Raw genomic sequence first — 19,100 nt, forward strand, 5'->3', positions numbered from 1 at the left:
TGCCAACACTACTGAGCTGCTGGCCCTGTGATTGGCCGGCAGCTCTTGGAGCGACAGAGATCGTGGTGCCGGACTGTTAATTGCCAGAGCACTGTTGAATCGCGCTGGGGGGGTTGGGGGGGCGGGGGGGACTCTGAAAGGCCTGGCGAAATGGTGGACATATTGAATAAATACATTGCGTTACTATTTACAATTGAGGAAGAGGTCAGCATGCAGGACATCCCTTGATTTTTAAAATTCTCATCCTTGTTTTCAAATCCCTCCATGGCCTTTCCCCTCCCTACCTCTTTAGCATCCTGCAGCCCCACAACCCTCCTGGATATCTGCGCTCATCTAATTCTGGCCGCTTGACTATCCCGGATTTTAATTGCACCACCTTTGGTGGTCGTGCCTTTGGTTCCCTGGGCCCTATGCACTGGAATTCCTTCCACAAACCTCTATGCCTCTCTTTCCTCTTTTAAGACACTCCTTAAAAACTACCTGTTTGACTAAACCTTTGGTTAGCTGCCCTAGCATCGCCTTATGTGGCTCGGTGTCAAATTTTGCTTTATAACATTCCTGTGAAACGCTTTGGGACATTTTATTACTTTAACAGCGCAATATGAATACACGTTGCTGTTGTTGTATCCCAAGGAAATGTCTTATTGAATCAGGGACAGGGAATCACCAAAATTAATGTAAGCAAAACAACAGTAATGAAGAAAATAATGACACTAAAGAGTGAGAAGTCTCCCGGACCTGATGGTTTTCCTTTCAGAGTTTTAAAGGTAATAGGTGAAAACATCCCAGGTTCTATAACTATAATCTTCCAAAACTCTCTTGATTAAAGAACTGTTCATTTAGATTGTAAAATTGCACATGTCACTCCCCTACCTAGGAAAGGTGAGAGAGAGAAACCAGGGAATTATTTATTTTGATTTATTTAGAGATACAGCACTGAAACAGGCCCTTCAGCCCACCGAGTCTGTGCTGACCAACAACCACCCATTTATACTAATCCTACATTAATCCCATATTCCCTACCACATCCCCACCATTCTCCGACCACCTACCTACACTAGGGGCAATTTACAATGGCCAATTTACCTATCAACCTGCAAGTCTTTGGCTGTGGGAGGAAACCAGAGTACCCGGCAGAAACCCATGCGGTCACAGGGAGAACTTGCAAACTCCACACAGGCAGTACCCAGAACTGAACCCGGGTCGCTGGAGCTGTGAGGCTGCGGTGCTAACTACTGCACCACTTCCAAAGTCCTCTTTATTAAAGCAAAGTAATTCATGACAACGCTACTTCATCGGACACGTCATCAGGATGCGCCGCGGTGCGCACATGCGCACACAGTCTCCTCATCACTGCGCATGCGCTGCGGTCCGAACTGCCAGGACCGTTGTGCGCATGCGCAGATGACATCATCCCGTTATTTCGTCTTCCTCGCCGACGCGCCAGTTTGGCCTCTGCGCATGCGTCAAAGCTTCGGCGCGAGTTTTTGAAAGTGGAAGGAGGGGAGGTTTCATCGGGCATTTTCTCACATTTTATCTGAATTATTTATTCGTTTTGGAGACTTGCTTCATTTTTATTTGACACAGGAGATTGTTCCAAGGTAAGTTGCTCTGCCTTTGTAAGTTGCTCTGAAAACATTTCCATTGTCTGGGCCACCGCATGTTCTCCAGTCCCTGTTGTGAGTTGCTCTGAAAACATTTCCATTGTCTGGGCCACCGCATGTTCTCCAGTCCCTGTTGTGAGTTGCTCTGAAAACATTTCCATTGTCTGGGCCACCGCATGTTCTCCAGTCCCTGTTGTGAGTTGCTCTGAAAACATTTCCATTGTCTGGGCCACCGCATGTAGCAGGATGAAGGCACAGTGACTGTGATTTCTGGCGCCAAACAGTACACACTGCAGATACATGATGGCCAGGCTACCTGCAGCTGCATCTTCTCCATTCAGACTTTGTTGCCCTGCAAACATGCTGTTGTTGTGCAGAGGCATCTGGGTCTGCCTTTGGACAGGCTCGCCCCCAATTGTCGCTGGCGTGCATCTCAGACACCAACGACGACAGGCATGGCTGCTGCCATTGTGATTACAGAGGAACAGCCAAGGCCCCTCAACCACAATGAAAAATACCGCTTGCTTTCAGGTCAATTGTACCAGCTACAACAGGCCGTTCTGCAGAGTGGAACGGCAGCATTCATGAGGAGACGGGACTGGCTGCGGCAACAGACTCTCCGCTGGCAGCAAGGACTGGCTGATGAGATGGAGCCATTTACTATGCCCAACAATTGCCCGGAAGCACCTTCGGATTGAGGTGGCTGCGCGCTGGACATCAGTCACGTGTCACAAACCATGGATCCTGAGCGTCTCACCCCCTGGCCTAATGATCTGATGGACCATACATATGCCTGCCTGTTCAAATCTCCACTTCCCCTACCTGCGGTACCCTCTCCTTGCTGCTCAGTTACACAGTCACCTGCTCCTACACCCATCAGGGCACACAGCCACCTGTTTCCCCATCCGACGTTGAAACAACCATGCAGAGCCTTGTGAGACTCCGCAATTGCCAGTTGCTGCCTGTCAAGCAGAGAGGGCGTCCAAAGGGGTCAAGCACTTGGGGAACATTCAGCAAGAAGTGACTGAGCACTAAAAGAAGCAAGCATGCCGTGTCCAGTGGTAGCAGAAGTGTGAATGCTCTTGCTGTGAACACAACTGGTGATAGTAGTAGGCAGGATTAAATGGGAATGGATGGGAAGACGCACGAGTAACATAACCACTGGCAGGGAACTGCTGGGCTAAATGGCCAGCTTTATGTTCATAGCCCAAAAGAAATGTGCATCTTTTCCAGCACCCTCACATCATTCATGTTTTCCCTGAGAGCAGCATTGAACCATCACGAGATAGGGGCAGTAACATCATCCTGCCTCCTACAGCTGAAGTGGGTACTAAGTGATTCATTGGTGGTGTTATCAGTACATGCCTTTACCGCAGAACACAAAGCATGCTCAACAGCAATTTCATTGGAGGGAGGGAAGCTCTGACACTGATGTTCTTTCCTTATTTTCTTTCATGTAAAACGTGCCCTTGAGAAAACAATCCTTGACACTTAAGGACGGCATTCAAGCAAAGGAGGCAGTGCGGGAGAGGACGCAAGGATGTGATGATTCCTGCATCTGAGGTGGGTAATAAGTGCTTCATTGGCGACGTTATCAATTGGTGCCTTCATTGCAGAACTTAAAAAGGTGTGCACAACAGTAATTTCAGTGGATGGAGGGAGGCAAGCTCTGACTCTGATTTGCTTTATTTCTTTTCATGTAAAACATGCCGTCGAGAAAACAATCCTTGAGACTTAAGGTCAGCATTCAAGCAACGAAGGCAACTAGATCATGCTGCGGAGCTCATCACGATGTGGAAAGGAACATTGCATTTATGGATGAATTGGGAATGCACATTGGGATGCGCTTGGGGAACATTCACCAAGAATAGACTGAGCTCAGACTCTTGTGACTTTGCCTTCTTCACATGGACAATACAGTAGTGGAATAGAGAGCCAAGCGTTTATTCACCACAAGGCTCTCCAGGAACAATCTCTTTAGCTGTGCATAGCAGAAACTCGGCCTGTCTGGCCAACGGGAATGCTGGACACAACACTCATGTATCCATGCACAGCAGTTCCTCGGATACTTAATGAACTTAATAAAACTTTTCAATAATTAAACCCAGAATTGTTGAGGTTTTGTTTTGCATGCTATTTCCCCGACTTTGCAACTGCACTTCAGATATTCAACTATGGTGGGGGGGTAGAGGGAGGGGTGGGTGAAGAGGGGGAGGGGTGGGGAGGGGTGGGGAGAGCGGGGAGGGGTGGGGAGAGGGAGCATGCAAAATGCAGGGACCAAACAGTTGCAATGCCTGAAGTACTGTGGAGAAGTAGAGAAAGCAACTGGGTAGGGGAGAAAGCAACTGGATTGGACATCCGCAGCTGGAGGGAACGGCTGAATGGAGAGGGCCGGAAGCGAGAGGCCGTAGAGAGCCGCGGGGAGCGAGCGTGCGAAGACCTTGGTGTCACCGGGTCCAGGGACTGGCCAGTACGTCTTTTGCTGTTGTGTTTATGGCGCATGCACAGAAAAAGGCACTCCTCTTCCGTTCCGCTGCTCCCCCCCCCCCCCACTCTCTCCCCTTCCTCCCTCTCCCCCCAGCTCTCTCCCTCCCCCCTTCCTTACCCCTCCCTCTCCCTCTTTCTCCCCCCCTCCCTCTTTCTCTCCCTCTCCCTCTTTCTCCCCCACTCCCTCTTTCTCCCCCCTCCCTCTTTCTCCCCCCTCCCTCTTTCTCCCCCACTCCCTCTCCCTCCTCCCCCTCCCTCTTTCTCCCCCTCCCCCCTTCCTTACCCCTCCCTCTCCCTTTCTCCCCCCTCCCTCTTTCTCCCCCCTCTCCCTCTTTCTCCCCCTCTCCCTCTTTCTCCCCCCTCCCTCTTTCTCCCCTCCCTCTTTCTCCCCCTCCTCCCTCTTTCTCCCCCTCCTCCCTCTTTCTCCTCCTCTCCCTCTTTCTCCCCCCCTCCCTCTCCCTCTTCCCCTCCCTCTCCCTCTTTCTCCCCCTCCCCCCTTCCTTACCCCTCCCTCTCCCTCTTTCTCCCCCCTCCCTCTTTCTCCCCCTCTCCCTCTTTCTCCCCCCCTCCCTCTCCCTCTTTCTCCCCCTCTCCCTCTTTCTCCCCCCCTCCCTCTTTCTCCCCCCTCCCTCTTTCTCCCCCCTCCCTCTCCCTCTTTCTCCCCCCCCCCCTCCCTCTCCCTCGCCCCCCGGCACCGCTACCGCTGGTCTCCCCGCGCTGCTCTCCCCGGCCCCCGCGCTGCTCTCCCCGGCCCCCGCGCTGATCTCCCCGGCCCGCTCCACTCTCTCACTCCGGCCATTGTATTCTGCCACGTGTTTGTCAGGTTTCATCTCTGTGATTCTTTGAGCAGCGCCATCTTTAGTCCTGGCAGCTGCTACAGTCGCAAGCTGTGACGTTTTCGTGGCACATGCTGTATTTGCGCATGTGCCAAAACAGCGCCACCTACCGATCACGTTGTCAACAATTGCGGTCTTATTAAAGAACTATTCATTTAGATTGTAAAATTGCACATGTCACTCCTCTACTTAAGAAAGGTGAGAGAGAAACCAGGGAATTATAGACCTGTTAGCCTAACACCTGTTGGGAAATTAATGCAAGGCAAGCCATAGACAAACATGATTGAATTGTTTGAAGCGATGACTAAAGTAGTGTACAAGGGAATGTCTATAGGTGTTATTTATATGGATTTTAGAAGGCATTTGATAAAGTCCCTTATAAGAGATTGTTAGCTAAAGATGAAGCAAATGGAGTTGAAAGGAAATTATTAGGAAATTGGTTGAGGGCAGGAGACAGAGAGTAGGGATAATGGGCTAGTACTTTATTTGGCAGGCTGTGACTAATGGTGTGCCGCAAGGATCTGTGTTGAGGCCTCAACTTTTCACTTTATTTATTAATGACTTAGATGGCAGGATAGAAAGCCACATATTCAAATTGGCTGATAACACAAAGATAGGTGGCATTGAAAGCAGTGAGGATGATGCATAAATTGCAAAGAGATAGTGATAGATTAAGAGAATGGACAAAACCGTGGCAAATGGATTTCACTGTAGACAAAGGTGAGATCATCCACTTTGGACATAAAAAGGATAGAACAAGGTAGTTTCTAAATGGTTAAAAGCGAGAAACAAGGAAAGTCAGAAGAGACTTTGTGTTGTAGGTACACAGATCATTACAATCTCATGAACAGGTAGAGAAAATAATTGAAAAGGCGAATGGAATGTCAGCCTTTATGTCTAGAGGATGAGAAAGCAAGGGGTAGAGGTCATGTTTCAGCTATACAAAGCCCTGGTTACACCACACCTGGAGGATTGTGAGCAGTTCTGGATGCTACACCTTAAGAAGGATATGTTAGCATTGGAGGGAGTGCAGGAGTGCAATTTAGATTTACCAGAATGATACATGGACTCCTAGGGAAAAATTATGAGGAGAGATTACACAAACTAGAGTTGTGTTCCCTGGAATTTAGATGGTTAAGGGCTGATTTGATCGAAGTTCTTGAAATGTAAACGGGGCAGGTAGGGTAGAGAGTAATTGTTTCCCCGAGTTGGGAATATTGGACTAGGGGAATAGTCTAAAAATTAGAACAGACCATTCACTAGTGAAATTAGAAAACACTTCTACTCACAAAGGGTGGCAGAAGTTTGGAACCCTCTTCTGCAAACAGCAATTGATGACAAATTAATTGTTTTAAATCTGAGATTGATAGATATTTGTGAACAAAAGGCATTAAGGGATGGGCAAAGGCAGATATATGGAGTTAGGTCGCAGATCATCTATGATCTCATTGAATGGTGGAACAGGTTCGAGGGACTAAATGACCTACTCCTATTCCTATGCTCCTATGTTTAACCCTTTGTGTGATGAAGTGTTTCCTAATTTCACTACTGAAAGGTCTGGCTCTAATTTTTAGACTTTTCCCCCTCATCCTTTCTGACTGAATCAGTTGATGGCATAGACGGTGGAGGCAGTAGCGTAGTGGTATTGTCACTAGACGTTTTTTTTCTTTGGCCTCCTTATCTCGAGAGACAATGGGTAAGCGCCTGGAGGTGGTCAGTGGTGTGTGGAGCAGCGCCTGGAGTGGCTATAAAGGCCAATTCTAGAGTGACAGGCTCTTCCACAGGTGCTGCAGAAAAATTTGTTTGTCGGGGCTGTTACACAGTTGGCTCTCCCCTTTCGCCTCTGTCTTTTTTCCTGCCAACTGCTAAGTCTCTTCGACTCGCCACACTTTAGCCCTGCCTTTATGGCTGCCCGCCAGCTCTGGCGAACGCTGGCAACTGACTCCCACGACTTGTGATCAATGTCACAGGATTCATGTCGCGTTTTCAGACGTCTTTAAAGCGGAGACATGGACGGCCGGTGGGTCTGATACCAGTGGCGAGCTCGCAGTCACTAGACTAGTAACCCAGAAACCCAGGGTATTGCTCCAGGGACATGGGTTCAAATCCCACCACAGCAGAAGGTGGAATTTGAATTCAATTAATAAATCTGGAATTAAAAACTAGTCTAATGATGGCCATGAAACCATTGTCAATTGGGGCGGCACAGTGGCGCAGTGGTTAGCACCGCAGCCTCACAGCTTCAGGGACCCGGGTTCGATTCTGGGTACTGCCTGTGCGGAGTTTGCAAGTTCTCCCTGTGTCTGCGTGGGTTTCCTCCGGGTGCTCCGGTTTCCTCCCACATACCAAAGACTTGCAGGTTGATAGGTTAATTGGCCATTATAAATTGCCCCTAGTATAGGTAGGTGGTAGGGAAATATATAGGGACAGGTGGGGATGTGATAGGAATATGGGATTAGTGTAGGATTAGTATAAATGGGTGGTTGATGGTCGGCACAGACTCGGTGGGCCGAAGGGCCTGTTTCAGTGCTGTATCTCTAAACTAAACTAAAAATTGTTGTAAAAACCCATCTGGTTCACTAATGCCCTTTAGGGAAGGAAATCTGCTGTCCTTACCTGGTCTAGCCTACATGTGACTCCAGACCCACAGCAATGTGGTTGACTCTTACATGCCCTCTGAAATGGCCTAGCAAGCCACTCAGTTGTATCTAACTGCTAGCAATGTGGGTGTACCTACCCCACATGGACTACAGCAGCTCAACAAGGCAGCTCACCGCCACCTTCTCAAGGGCAATTAGGGATGGGCAATAAATGCTGGCCTGGCCAGCGATGCCCACATCCCATGAATGAATAAAAAAAAAGACACATGAGTACAATTTATGACACCTTGGATCCTGGGAATCCTGTCACTTGGTGTGACTGCTGCACCTTGTTCTTGTAGCTAATAGTTGTCCATGCAGAGGTAATACACTGACTTAGTTGAGTAAAAAATGCTTCAGTGACTTGTTTTACATATCTTTACAAAGCTGATTGCCAAATGTTACTGATAACTCCAGTGCCAGTCTGGAATAACCCTGCTGCATAGAGATTGAGGGAGACTGTGGCCTTTACAGCCACTGCTGTGGCCTGTGGTGGGAGTGAACTGTGGGCCAAGTTGAATCCTGAAACATGAATCATTAATGGATTCTATTGTGAAGCACAGTTGCCCTAAGCACTGTTTAACTGAAAGTAGAAAGTCAGCAATCTGTATGGAGTTACCAGTGGGGACAGGAGAGTCTGCAGTGGGCCTCTCATTAGGCATCACCAGCATGACATCCCTGTCTTGCTCTTTCTCATCGTCATCCTCTTTTTCAATTGGTGGGAGAAATGGAAGTCCCGCAGCTGACGGAACCAAGTGTGTAGAAATCAATAAAGAAATGGCCAAAATGAAGTCAGTATTCAGTGGACAATCAACAATAACAACAACAAATTGCATGTATACAGCACCCATAGCATAGTAACGTTTCCCATGGTGATTCACAGGGCATTATCAAGCAAACATTTTGGCACCAACCCACATAAGGAGTGTGATGGAATCCGTGGTTGCAAAGCTTTTTTTTAGACCCTAACTGAGAGGAAACTAGAATTTGAAACAGAAACAAGAATTGAAACAGAAACCAAAAGTGAAACAGAAACAGAAGAAGGAAAATCAACTTCTGGTTTCCAGAGAAACTAACACTGATTAGAACCCGATAAAAGACAACAGAGTCCTCCCCAGATCAAGCAGACAAGGCGGATCAGGAGGATCAGGCAGGAGTGGAGTGCCTGCAAGCAGAAGAAAGTGAAGACTGAATCCAGGAGCTATTTCTATTACTTAAAGTAGCTGACTAACCAGATCCAGCCATACAGGGCACAGGTTGTTACTGAAGGATTCGGATAAAGGAAAGATTGGTAAATCCACACTTTCAGGACTGTCGTGAGCAGAGCTGAGGAGGTTCTGGAGATGTGTGCCTTGTGGTGAAGACCACACCAGTGGAGTTCAGATTGAGAGGGAACTTCTGTCAGAAGGAGAACAGTGGCTAACTCCTTGAAGTAGGGAGCTGAAAATCTACCTGAGGAATTTCAGAGTTGTGAAGAACTGTGTGACTGTAATTGTTGCCTTATATGCTGGGTGGACTGTCCAGTGAAACTGCGAGACCCATCTAGTTAAGGTGTCATTTATAATATATATATTGATCATAATCTGTCTGTTGTTTCATGTTTAATTTATCTTGGTTTTGTTTTGAGTGTTAAAGTTATGAAAGTGAAAGCTTGTGTGTTGGTTTGGTTTCCTAATTTTGTTATTATTCATTCATGGGATGTGGGCATCATTGGCTAGGACAGCATTTATTGCCCATCCCTAATTGCCATTGAGAAGGTGGTGGTGAGCTGCCTTTTTGAACTGCTGCAGTCCATGTGGGGAACACCTACAGTGCTGTTAGGAAGGGAGTTCCAGGATTTTGGCCCAGCAACAGTGAAGGAACGGCAATATAGTTCCAAGTCAGGATGGCGTGTGGTCTGGAGGGGAACATGCAGGTGGTGGTGTTCCCATACATCTGCTGCCCTTGTCCTTCTAGATGGTAGAAGTCGCGGGTTTGGAAGGTGTTGTCTAAGCAGCCTTGGTGCATTGCTACAGTGCATCTTGTAGATGATACACACTGCTGCCACTGTGCATCAGAGGGAGTGAATGTTTGTACATGGGGTGCCAACAAGTGAGCGGCTTTGTCCTGGATGGTGTCGAGCTTCTTGAGTGTTGTTGGAGCTGCACCCATCCAGGCAAGTGCAGAGTATTCCATCACACTCCTGACTTGTGCCTTGTAGATGGTGGACAGACTTTGGAGAGTCAAGAGGTGAGTTACTCGCTGTAGGATTTCTAGCCTCTGACCTGCTCTTGTAGCCATGGTATTTATATGGCTGCTCCAGTTCAGTTTCTGGTCAATGGTAACCTCCAGGATGTTGACAGTGAGTGATTCAGTGTTCGTAATGCCATTGAATGGGAGGTGGTTAGATTCTCTCTTGCTGGAGATGGTCATTGTCTGGCATTTGTGTGACGCAAATGTTACTTGCCACTTATCAGCCCAAGCCTGGATATTGTCCAGGTCTTTCTGCAGTTTTACATGGACTGCTTCAGTTTTTGAAAAGTCGTGAATGGTGCTGAACATTGTGCAATCATCAGCGAACATCCTCACTTCTGACCTTTTGATTGAAGGAAGGTCAATGATGAAACAGCTGAAGATGGTTGGGCCTAGGACACTACCCTGAGGAACTCCTGCAGTGATGTCCTAGAGCTGAGATGACTGACCTCCAACAACCACAACCATCTTCCTTTGCGCTAGGTATGACTCCAACCAATGGAGGGCTTTCCCCCTGATTTCTATCTACTCCAGTTTTGCTAGGGCTCCCTGATGCGATAAGAAAGGACATGTGAAGGCTGAGTGTTGGAAGTGGAAAAACAAGCCCATTGTATATGTACAGCCGAAGGGTGACGTTCATGTCAAGCAGGTAGTTTCTCCCACATTCACTGATCGTGAATCAGATTGCAGAGAACTATAGAAGTTTTCTGTTCGAGGGTGAGGTATCCCCACAGTTGTCTGATGAAGCAGGTAAGTCGATTGTCATCCTTAGAGATACAGGGACGGCACAGTCATTGATGTTGGAAGGTGACATTAATTTTTTCCCCGATAAATTGCTGAATGTGAACGCGTTAATTGAAGGGATAGATAGAACCTATGGGTTCCTTTATATAGGATTAATTTAAAATGTGACTTGGTCACTGGTTCTGTGAACTTCGGTGTCGTTTCTAGTTTTCCTATTGAAGGGATAAATTTTCTTAGGAAATGACTTGGCTGGGGTAAAGTATTGGTGTCTCCAGTAGTTTCGGAAAAGCCATTTGAGGTTGCTGAAATTCAGGTTTTACAAGAAGAATTTCCCAGAATATACCCAAACTGTGTTGTGACTAGATCCCAGGCTCAGAGGGTTAAACAAGATGAGATGGAATCAGTTGTTGTGGAGGACAATTCGAGTGTTTTGTTGGCTGAAACCTTTTTCCAAGGATTTGGATGGAGATGTTGGTGTTAAAAAGCTCCAAGATGAGCAATGGTGAATTGTTTATCAGATTCTCTTTGATTGAGGCACAATAGGCAGACCCTGATTTGAGAAGCCTGTCTCAGACAGTGTGAAGCAGAGACTGAAAAGGTCCCTGAGTGTTATTATGTCAAGAATGACATTCTGGTGAGCAGGTGGAGACCTCCCAGAGGCCCACTGATGAGGATTGGGCTGTAATCCATCAAAATGTTGTCCCTCCTTGCTAATATGGTGAAATTTTGAAAATTCCCCATGAGATTCCTGTTGCAGGTGATTTGGGTATTTGAAAGATACAGGCTTGGGTAATGCTACATTTTTACTAGCTGAAGCTGCACAGGGATGTGGCTAACCTCTAAGACATGGCATGCCTGTCAGATGATTGGGAAGCCACATCCTTCGCCCCAGTAACACCAATACCTGCATTTGATGTATCATTTAGTAGAGCTCATGTGGATTGTGTAGGTGGTAAAGAATGTAGATGGTGATACTGGTGCATGTGATACACCAGATGATGAGTCTGAGACTGAGTGCTCCTGGACTGAACTTCCTGTGGTGTTAGACGGTCTGATGAGGTGCTACAACATTTACCTGAGCACCAGAGGAAAGACATAACTGACCTATTGAAGGAGTATAAGCCGGTATGTACAGATAAGCCCGGTCGCGTTTCTCTGGCTATTCATGAGGTCTTGTAGGGGAAGTTAAACCAATTAAGCAAAATCCCTACAGACTTAGTCCCAGTAAATTGGCCAAAGTCAGAGAGGAGGTTCAGTACATGTTGAGTAATGATATAATTGAACCTAGTCAAAGGTTCAACAGTTCTCTTGTTGTTTTGGTGCCAAAAGAAGCTTCTCAAAGATTCTGTATAGATTACTGAAAGATTAATGTGGTAACAAAGACAGACTCCTATCCAATCCCAAAGCTTGAGAATTGTATTGATAGGGTGGGGAACTCGGCATTTGTTAGCAAAATTGATTTGCTTAACGGATATTGACTAGTCCCCTAGCCTGAGCAAGCCAGAGAAATATCTGCTTTTGTGACACCAGATGGGTTGTTCCAATGCCATTTGGCATGAAAAATGCACCAGTCACATTTCAAAGATTGAACAATCAGGTAATTGCTGAATTGAGTAAGTGTACATTGATGCTCTTTTGGTGTTTAGTGACATTTGGAGAGATCATGCCCAGCATTTGAGAGCTCTATTTGACAGGCTGGCCAAAGCTAACCTTGTCATTAACCTGGCAAACCGAGTTTGCCAAGGCCAAAGTCACTTATTTAGGACATATAGTGGGTCAAGGTCAAGTGTTACCATGAGAGGCCAAGGTTCGGGCAATGATAGTTTTTCCTATAACCAAGACACAGAAAGAAGTGTTAAGATTTCTGGGTATGTGTGGGTTCTACAGGAGAATTTGTCCCTAATTTGAGCACAGTAGTCACGCTATTGACTAATCTGCTAAAGAAGAACGTGAGGTTCGAACGGTCAGATTCATGTCAAACAGCATTTGAGAAGTTAAAGGCCCATTTAATAAAAGAACCAGTTCTTGCAGCCCCAGATTTTAATGAACTATTCAAAGTGGCTATCGACGTCAGTGATGTAGGGGTAGGAGTGGTGCTGCTCCAAGATGATAATGCTGGTATGGAATGGCTGTTAGCTACTTCTCTAGGAAACTTAATATGCATCAAAGAAAGTACTTGACCATCAGGAAAGAGGCTTTAAGTTTTGTACTGGCTCTTCAACAGTTTGAGGTATGTGTAACCAATAGAGAAATGTCAAGGAGAAACCAATAGTCAAGGAGAAATGTTGCTTGATATTGATCACAATCCACTTGTGTTTCCAGGAAAGTTCAGAACAAAGAACCTCCGGCTGTTTCATTGGAGTTTGATGTTACAGCCACCTACACTGAAAATTGTGCATGTTGCAGGGAACAGCAACGTAATTGCTGATGCTCTATCCAGAGTTTAAAGAAGGGGCATAAAAGAGAAGAAAGGCCCTGAGTTATGATAATTCTATCATGCTTGAATCATAATTGGCTCATTTACTTGGGTTTTGCTATTGGTTAAGCCCTAATGATTTTGTAAATATATGTATAATTGTGGAATATGAAAATGTTACCTGTACAGTATGCAATAAGCTATTTGTTAAAATGCTTATGATGTTAAGAACTTGCTGTATTTCTAAACTATTGTGAATAAAACTTTACTACACTAAAGCTTTCTTTTACCCAACAGGGCAAGTGTGATAGAATCTGTGGTTGTAAAGCTTGTGCTTTTTTTAGATCCTGACAGAGAGAAACTAGAATTGAAACAGAAACTCAAACAGAAACAGAAATGGAAACCAAGACTGAAACAGAAGATGGAAAAACAAATTCAAATTCCCAGGAAAACTGTCACTAAAGCGTGCTGGGAAAATAGACTACAGGGGAAGTCAGTAGAAGAGCAGTGGAAGACTTTTAAGCAGATATTTCATAACACTCAGCAAACATTTATTCCGGTCAGAAGGAGGGACTCGAAGAAAATGATGAACCACCCGTGGATAACAAAGGAAGTTAGGGAGAGTATCAAATCAAAAACAAAGGTGTATAAAGGGGCAAAAGCTAGTGGTAGGCCAGAGGATTGGGAATTTTTTAGAAACCAGCAGCGGATGACTAAAAAAACTAATAGAGAGAAAATTGATTATGAGAGTAAATTGGCAAGTAATATAAAAACAAACAGTAAGAGCTTCTACAGGTATATAAAAAGGAAGAGAGTAGCTAAAGTAAGTGTGGGGCCCTGAGAGGATGAGACTGGGGAATTAGTAACAGGGAACAGGGAAATGGCAGATAATTTAAACCAATATTTTGCATCGGTCTTCACAGTGGAGGATACTATAAACATCCCAACAATAATAGTTGAGTAAGGTGTAAATGAGAGGGCGGAACTTGTAACAATCTCTATCACGAGGGATAAGGTGCTGGACAAACTGATGGGACTAAAGACAGACAAGTCGCCAGGACCTGATGGCCTGCATCCAAGGGTTTTAAAAGAAGTGGCTGCAGAGATAGCGGAGGCATTGGTCGTAATATACCAAAACTCACTGGATTCTGGTAGGGTACCAGTGGATTGGAAAACCTCTAATGTGACACCCCTATTCAAGAAAGGAGGGAGACAGAAAGCAGGAAACTATAGACCAGTTAGCTTAACATCTGTCATTGGGAAAATGCTAGAGTCCATTACTAAGGAAGAAATAGCAGGACATTTAGAAAAATATAATGCAATCAAACAGAGTCAACGTGATTTTATGAAAGGGAAATCATGTTTGACAAATTTGTTAAAGTTCTTTGAGGATATAACAAGCAGAGTGGATAAAGGGGAACTGGTAGATGTAGTGTATTTGGATTTTCAGAAGGCGTTCGATAAGGTGCCACATAAAAGGTGGATACACAAAATAGGAGCTCAGGGTATTGGAGGTAATGTGTTAGCATGGATTGAGGATTGGCTAACATACAGAAGGCAGAGAGTTGGGATTAATGGGTCTTTTTCAGGTTAGAAAGCCGTAACTAGTGGGGTGCCACAAGGATCGGTCCTAGGGCCTCAACTATTTACTATCTATATTAATGACTTCGAGGAAGGGATAGAGTGTAGTGTATCAAAATTTGCTGACGATACAAAAATAGGTGGGAGGGATGTTGTGATGAGGACACAAAGAATCTGCAAAGGGATATAGATAGGTTAAGTGAGTGGGCAAAAATTTGGCAGATGGAGTTCAATGTGGGAAAGTGTGAGGTAATCCACTTTGGCAGGAAGAATAAAAAGGCAGATTATTATTTAGATGGAGAAAGACTACAAAATACTGCAGTACAGAGGAATCTGGGTGTTCTTATACAGGAAACACAAAAAGTTAGCATGCAGGTGCAACAGGTAATTAGGAAAGCAAATGGAATTTTGGCCTTTATTGCCAGGGGGTTAGAGTTTAAAAAATAGGGAAGTCTTATTACAACTGTTGGTGAGGCCACATCTGGAGTACTGCATACAGTTTTGGTCCCCGTATTTAAGGAAGGATATATTAGCATTGGAGATAGTTCAGACTAGGCTGATTCCTGGGATGAAGGGGTTGTTTTATCAAGAACGGCTAAACAGGTTAGGCCTTTATTCATTGGAGTTTAGAAGAATGAGAGGTGATCTTATTGAAACATATAAGATTCTGAGGGGGCTTGACAGGGTAGATGTTGAGAATATGTTTCCACTGGTGGGGGAATCTCGAACTAGGGGACATAGTTCCAGAATAAGGGAACACACATTTAAAACTGAGATGCAAAGGAATTTCTTCCCTCAGAGGGTGGTGAATCTCTGGAATTCTCTACCCCAGAGAGTTGTAGAGGCTAGGTAACTAACTGTATTTAAGGAGGAGGTAGACAGATTTTTGAAATCTTGGGGAGTCGAGGGTTATGCGGAGCAGGCCCGAAAGAGGAGTTGAGGCCTGGGACAGATCAGCCATGATCTTATTGAATGGTGGGGTAGGCTGAATGGCCTACTCCTGCTCCTATTTCTTGTGTTCTTGTGTTCGTGTGATTAGAACCAGTAAAAGGAGACCGAGTCCTCCCCAGATCAGGCAGACCAGGCAGGACTGGAGATCTGGCATGCCGAAGATAGTGAAGACTGAATCCAGGATAATAAAAACAGAAAGTGCTGGAAATACTGTGCAGAAATAAGTGCTGAATCCAGGAGCTGTTTCTGTTACTTAAGACTAACCAGACCCGGCCATACAGTGCACAGGTTGTCACTGAAGGACCCGGATAAAGGGAAGACTGGTAAATCCAGACCTTCAAGACTGTCGTGAGCACAGCTGAGGAGGTTCTACAGAAGCGTGCCTTGTGATGAAGACTGCACCAGTGGAGTTCGGTTGAGAAGGAACTGCTATCCAAAGAAGAATAGCAGTTAAATCCTTGAAGAGCTGAAAATCTACCTGAGGCACTTCAGAGTTATGAAGAACTGTGTGACTGTAATTGCTGCCATATATGCTGGGTGGACTACCCAGTGAAACTGTGAGACCCATCTCTGTTGGATCTGATATTTAGGGTGTAATTTGTAATATATATATTGATCATGATCTGTCTGTTGCTTCATGTCTAATTTACGTTGGTTTTGGTTTGAGTGTTAAAGTAAAATTTATAAAAGTGAAATCTTGTCCGTTTGGTTTGGTTTCCTAAATTGGGGTCAATCGGTGGATTCAATTCTTTTCGTTTGTTGGTGGTCACCATGGGGATCATAACATGAGGCATGAGGATAGGTGGACAAAGCCTTGGTTAAAGAGATAAGGCGAAAAAAATCACTTGCCCCTTTTCTCGAGTGTAGCCTGTTCGTGCTGGTTCCGTTGGGGGTGGGCAGAATGCAAACCTGGTGCTCCCACCTCATTTACCTGATGGCAGCATGGGGCTAAACGTGTTCCTGGCTGCTGACAGCCTGTTCACGCTGTCGGCTGCCGCTGTGCTCAGCAGGGGGCCAAACAGTGTTGTGCTGATAGCACATGTGCAGCCAACACTCTGTTCTTCAAGGCAGACTATCCCTCATAAAGGCAAGCTGCACAGAATAATATTGCTGGATTTTAAAAGATGGAAAATGGAACACTCGGGCAGAGAGACAGGATGATGAATGCTGCGCTGCATGCATTAGTGGTGGAGGTGGGCAGAAGGAGGTTCCACAGGAGGCCAGGAAGACTTCAAGGCCTATCCTCAGATGGGAGTGGGAGAAGGTGGCCAGGGAGGTCAGCTCCTGGAGTCTGGGCCTGAGGATCTGGTAGCAGTGCCACGAGAGGACTAATGATCTCATGCAGGTGGTCAATATCAGTGAATGTATCTTCACTTGACATCTCCCCACCACAGCACAAATCTCACACTGTTCAATGCACCATATTCCCATCACTCAGCCTTCAGCAACCCCGGGCAGTCAGGACTCATGCCTAATATCCAGGTACTCCACCTTACTTTCACACACCTACCAATGCTTCCATCCTCACACCCACCTCTTGGTGCCCTCCACAAAACTCCAGCTAGTCAGCTGTGGCATGCACATCACCCAAACAGAGCAAGACACAATCACCGACATTCTGCCCTCTCTCTTGCAGACCAAGGTAGCACACAATAGAAGGGAGCAGAGCAGAACTGTCAGGATCAAGAGCACCTGCATCTCCTGAGCCTTATGGAGGAGATGGCTCTCAGCATCATGGGCTAGCTGCAACAGACCTGAGGCATCCGGCAGTGCTAAGAACATTGAGGATGACGGTATATTCCTTCCTTATGCCCCTTCTCAACTCCCAGTACATCTTTATCCTGCTATCTGGCATGATGAGAAAGATGCTGATGGCGTGACTATAGACCTCGAGCTTCCCACTGTCTCACGCCAACCTTCCTCTTCTGATTTTTTGTTTTGGACGCACAAGAACTGCCACCTACCCAACCACTGCAGTCTCAGGAGGAAGAGAAAGCAACAGCACAACTCTAATGATGAGGCACCATCAGTTCATCTGACATGCACAGCTACCAGCTCAGCTACTGGAACTGCACGTATCTTGGAGGCTAGTATAGAGTTGGGATCAGTAGGTGGCGAGTCATCCGAGCACAAGTGGTTTGCAGCCAGGCTGTGGGAAAGGATGGTTTGTGTGCCAGCTCATTGGAGGGTAAGGTCGCTGATGGGTTCTGGTGCAGAGGACTCAGGTGAGGACCTCGATGGGATAGATTGTAGGAGAATGCTAACGAGCTTGACCAAGATGCTGGTCTACCACTTGTCACTGTCAAGCAGCAGGAAGGAGCAGTTGGCAGAGGAGATTGCACAGAGCTTGCTCTCTCCACAGCTTCTGCTCCATCTCACTGTTGTGCTGTAGACCCGGAGGCACGGCCATTGTGCCTGTTGCAGCCTTTTGTGTAGACAGGTCACCTACTCCTCTGCTCTCTCTATGAGGAGGCAGCAACAAATCCAGGAACTCAGTACAACATCTCCAAAAACACTCCAGAGTACTTCCAGACACTTTGCAATAGCAGTAGCTCTTAAAATGACCTTACCTGCAATTTGTGCGGCTGGTCCTTTAAGGAATACTAGTGCAGGGACCATCTTGCAGCTTAAAGCTTGTCGTTTGCTGAGTGATTGTTGCACTTGTTGCCTGGACCTGCACAGTCCAAATTTGGCATCCCAGCCTCATATCAGCTGGTGTCAGGGTAGCACTCATTCACAGCCTTACGGGCACCCTTCTCCAGAGGGTCGCCACATTGACCACACCACAGGCAGCTGGCAGCGCTGCGCACCCTAGCAAAACATCTGGATGTGGCGCGATGGAGATGAATATCTTGCCCGTAGTTTTTAAGGAACATCTTAAAAGGAGGAGAGAGAGGGAGAGAGGCAGAGAGTTTTAGGGAAGGAATTCCAGAGCTTAAGGTCTCGGTAGCTGATGGAACAGCCACCAATGGTGGAGCAATTAAAATCTGGGATGCTTAAGAGGGCAGAATTGGAAGAACGCAGAGATCTTGGAGGATCATGGGGCAGGAAGACTACATAGATAGGGAGGAGAGAGGCCATGGAGAGATCTGAAAACAAGAATGAGAAGTTTAAAATTGAGGCATTGCTGCACCAGTAGCCAACCTAGGTCAGTGAGCACAGAGGACATGGGTGAATGAGATTTGGTGCAAGTTACAATATGGGCATCAGAGTTTTGGATGAGCTCAAGTGTATTTTGGGTGGAAGATGGGAGGCCCGTCAGGACAGCATTGAAATAGTCAAGTCAAGAGATAACAAAGGTATGAATAAGGCTTTCAGCAGCAAATGTGCTGAGGCAGTGTCAGCCATGGGTCACTAGCTTGCAATGTCACCTCTGAGTCAGAAGGTTTTGGGTTCAAGCCCCACTCCAGAGGCTTGAGCACTAAATCCATGCTGACACTCCAGTGCAGTACTGAGGGAATGCTGCATTGTCAGGGATGCTGGGCTGGATTTTGTTCTAGAGACGGGGATCCCGGCGCTAGGCCGAAAAGTTGAGAGGGGGATCCCTGCCTCTGCCTCCCACCCCCCCCTGGAGTGGTCCTCTGGTCTTTTTTGTCAAAGTTTTAGGAGG

At 46.3% G+C, this 19,100-nt stretch overlaps 1 protein-coding gene across 8 annotated transcripts in view; it reads right to left on the reverse strand.

Annotated features, from left to right (window-relative positions):
• Positions 1-19,100, reverse strand: part of cacna2d2a (calcium channel, voltage-dependent, alpha 2/delta subunit 2a) — a 1,382,174-nt gene that overhangs the window by 158,992 nt on the left and 1,204,082 nt on the right. The window lies entirely within an intron of this gene.

The sequence above is a fragment of the Heterodontus francisci genome, chromosome 19 (assembly GCF_036365525.1).
Source record: "Heterodontus francisci isolate sHetFra1 chromosome 19, sHetFra1.hap1, whole genome shotgun sequence".
NCBI lineage: Eukaryota > Metazoa > Chordata > Chondrichthyes > Heterodontiformes > Heterodontidae > Heterodontus > Heterodontus francisci.